Here is a 4540-nt window from a genome sequence, read left to right on the forward strand (position 1 = left end):
GGCGAGCGTTCGGAGTCATCCCAGTAGGCAGCAAAGAGCTTCTACATTATCAATTGATAACACCAGGCAGGCAGGCTAGGAGAAATCGTCGTGGCAGAGCCAACTTCGTTCACTGATAGCAACGAATGCGCATGGGAGCTGGTGGTGCTCCATGGCCTGCTGTCTCTCGCGTGTATCTGTGCAGTAGCCGTGTGTTGGGAATAGGCGTTAAAAACAGGTCGTATCAATGGATCCATTCGTGAGTTACGTAACGAAATGGAAAATTTTAAACTGTTTAAAAAAATAATTTTTACCATCGGTGGGGGTTAGTTTTTAACGGATTTTGCAAATTTACAATTTTGCAATTTTAACCAAATCTTGGGTTGTGTAGGAAAAATTCATAAGAAAATTTCTATCAAAATAGGCTTATTTCTGGGTTAAAATGAAATTTTCAGCCAAATCGGTGCAGATTTGTCTATTTTGTAGAACATATTTGAGTAATTCTCGCTGAAAGTGGACCACTATTTACACAAGGTGCTCAAAAATCAAAAGCAATGTACTTTTCCAATAGCCCCCACCAAGTTATGAAAGAAACCATGTTTGGTTGGTTGAATTTGTCCTCACCTCGGCGCCACGAAGCTAAAACATTTTTTTTAATTGGTAATTTTTTGACTTAGGCGCGTCTACAAAATTGCTAATAACTTTGCAAAACTTCAACGAACCCTTGATGTTTAGGGGTGTTTTGGAAAGGAAATGAGCAGAGCTTTCGAATGCACTTGTCAGAAAAATACCGTTCCATACATTTTTTAGCCACAAAACACCAATGTATTTTTAAAAGTCATTTTTGAAGGCCGGAGCCCCGCTTTATCGAAAAACTGACAAATCCATTCGAAAGCTGGGACGATTTCACATAAAGGACCAATAAATCTAAGGTGTATGTTCCTCCTATCTTTTTTAATCTAATTTTGATTCTGAGAGCGCAGCGCTCCGTTCGTATTTCGGGCGCCCAAAATGTTGCATTAGCTTGCCCCAATTTAAGGATTTGTCAAACAATATAGGTGCTCACTTTTTAAATGACAGTTTATCATCCAAGGATCAAGATGCACTATCGATAATTGACCAATATTTAAGTTTTTGGGTTCTGCCAGGCAATTTAATGTTGAAAAGTTGTTTTTGTTTACTTTTTTTGTTGTTAAATGCTTATTTACAATTGGGTGGACATTTTTACAGTAAAACTAATGAATGTAGCATGTAGGAAATTTCACCACGAACATTTTTCTCGAGGAGAAAACGTAATTTCGATACTCCAACGCAAAGATATTTGAGTTTTAGTGAGAAAAAAGTGCCAATTTTACAAATTTCCCAGAATTAACAAGCACGGCCTATTATTGACATGCGGCATATGCTTTGGAAGCCAAAGTATGGTTTCTTATAGTTATTTAGGTAGCTGAGTTCGGATCTGCAATCAAATTTCAGATAAACAGTGAACAGTGATATTTGAGCCACGCCTAAACGTTATTTGCATGTAGTAAAAATGGTTGGGAGCGATTTTTCTATTCCTTGAAATCGTCATTAATTAATGACTGACGTATACAATCGTTCCACAAAATATAAAAAATAATTCATAAAAAATCTAAAGTTTTCATTTATTTTTAAAGTTTACATTGAAACCAGCCAAATCACAAAACGAGGTTTTCTGACATTCTCAAAACAATCAGAACTTGAAAAAACATTCTCCATAAAAAAATCCGTGAGTAAAATACCAATTAAAGGTGAGCAAAAGATGAAATATGGCTTATTACCGCAAATAACTTTTGGGTGTGGCTCGAAATTTCACTGTTTATCTGAAATTTGATTGCAGATCCGAACTCAGCTACCTAAATAACTATAAGAAACCATACTTTGGCTTCCAAAGCATATGCCGCATGTAAATAATAGGCCGTGCTTGTTAATTCTGGGAAATTTGTAAAATTGGCATTTTTTTTCTCACTAAAACTCAAATATCTTTGCGTTGGAGTATCGAAATTACGTTTTCTCCTCGAGAAAAATGTTCGTGGTGAAATTTCCTACATGCTACATTCATTAGTTTTACTGTAAAAATGTCCACCCAATTGTAAATAAGCATTTAACAACAAAAAAAGTAAACAAAAACAACTTTTCAACATTAAATTGCCTGGCAGAACCCAAAAACTTAAATATTGGTCAATTATCGATAGTGCATCTTGATCCTTGGATGATAAACTGTCATTTAAAAAGTGAGCACCTATATTGTTTGACAAAACCTTAAATTGGGGCAAGCTAATGCAACATTTTGGGCGCCCGAAATACGAACGGAGCGCTGCGCTCTCAGAATCAAAATTAGATTAAAAAAGATAGGAGGAACATACACCTTAGATTTATTGGTCCTTTATGTGAAATCGTCTCAGCTTTCGAATGGATTTGTCAGTTTTTCGATAAAGCGGGGCGTCGGCCTTCAAAAATGACTTTTAAAAATACATTGGCGTTTTGTGGCTAAAAAATGTATGGAATGGTATTTTTCTGACAAGTGCATTCGAAAGCTCTGCTCATTTCCTTTCCAAAACACCCCTAAACATCAAGGGTTCGTTGAAGTTTTGCAAAGTTATTAGCAATTTTGTAGACGCGCCTAAGTCAAAAAATTACCAATTAAAAAAAATGTTTTAGCTTCGTGGCGCCGAGGTGAGGACAAATTCAACCAACCAAACATGGTTTCTTTCATAACTTGGTGGGGGCTATTGGAAAAGTACATTGCTTTTGATTTTTGAGCACCTTGTGTAAATAGTGGTCCACTTTCAGCGAGAATTACTCATTTCCTTTATTTGTGATGATCGGTTTAAATCACAAATTTTACCCACATATTCTGCACAATCGACAAATTTGCACATTTCTTGCCTTCTCACAATTTTTAATAAATCATGACTTTTTTTTGATAAGGTCCTATAAACAAATGTAAACATTGAGTGTATCCCTTTCACACCTTATGTCAAAGTTCATCGGAGTAAGCGGGATACACTTAATGTTTACTTTTGTTTATAGGACCTTATCAAAAAAAAGTCAAGAAATATATAATGATGAATAGATTCAAAATAATTTGTTAAATAAGATATAATCAACTTACTTCATTTTGTAATGCCATTAGACCGTTGCATTTTTTTTTTCGAAGTTGTTGTCTACTTAGAACAAGATAGCACAGAGGCATCGATTTGAAGAAAATATGCACTTCTGGAGGGAACCCAACATTTGTAAGAAGAAAGTGTTCCGAATTAGTGGATTTCGTGTGTCAATATCTCTCTTCAAAAATTTAACATAAACTAGTTTTTATGTTCAATTATTGATTTTCTATGATTTTTGAACCGTCAATGGGGGTGACATTGGGTCTGGGGGTGAGATTGGGTCAAAGTGTTTTTTTACGGATTTTACCATTTCTCAGGTTCTTCTCAAAGAAATAAATTCTGTTAAAAAGGTTGTGTAGGTGACACCTTAAGATGACTTCGCTGAAAAAATCTCGTTCCTAGAACAAATCCTGTTATTTTGGCAGTTATCCAAAGTTGAGGTACGTTTTTGGCCAAAAATTACCTCTCGAAAAATCATTTTTCTAATATTTTTGTTGGAATTGCTCGAAAACTACCAAAATGTTTGAAAATATCTACTTCAAACATTGTAGCGCGTCAATACGATTCCCTCGAACAAGAAACACTGTTGGATGACTTGTTTTTACCATATCGTTGTATTTGAGCATCATTACAGTTTTATTCGACCCAATGTCACCCCCTCTAAGGGATGAGATTGGGTCAATTTTCAAACTATTGGTATTTAAGGTAGTGTTCATCAAAATCCACCATATTTTGGGAAAATGTTAGTAATCTATCTAAGAAAAAATCTGCGTTGAAAGATTCTCGCTGTTATTTATATTATTGATCCATAATTCAAAAATATCTTCTTATTTAAAGGCATTTTCAGTAAAAAAGTTTCTTAGTAAATTTGATAATTTGTAATTTATGGTTGAAAATTGAAACAGCTCGATTTTTTTTTATAATAATAGCGAATTTTTTTTTAAAGCACAAATTGCAACAAATAATTTGAAATTCAATCAATATCACCACGGTTTACGCTACCTTAATGAATGTTATATATATATATCATAACAACAAAAAGCGTATATTTCATGTTCGGAGGAACGCAAAGTGCGATGAGATTCGTCTACTCTGAAGATTTTTTTATCGAGGTTTTAAGGTTAATTTTCCGTTAACTCACACGAAATCGGAAAAAGTTGCCCCGAGCCCTCTTCGATTTGCGAGAATCTTTGTCCTAAGAGGTAATTTTTGTCCCTGATTACGAATCCGAGCTATATTTTTAGATAATTCGTGACGGAGGGGTCATGACATTTTATGGACAATTTTATGTTCTTTTCGAATCTGCCAGAAGAATAATTTTATCATTAAAACAAAATTTTGCATTTTAAAATATTGTGTTTTTCTATCATTGCAGGGTTATCTTACCCATTAGGACAAAGTTTCACGCAAATCGAAGAGGGATCGAGGAA

This window comes from Culex pipiens, chromosome 1, assembly GCF_016801865.2.
Source record: "Culex pipiens pallens isolate TS chromosome 1, TS_CPP_V2, whole genome shotgun sequence".
Lineage (NCBI taxonomy): Eukaryota > Metazoa > Arthropoda > Insecta > Diptera > Culicidae > Culex > Culex pipiens.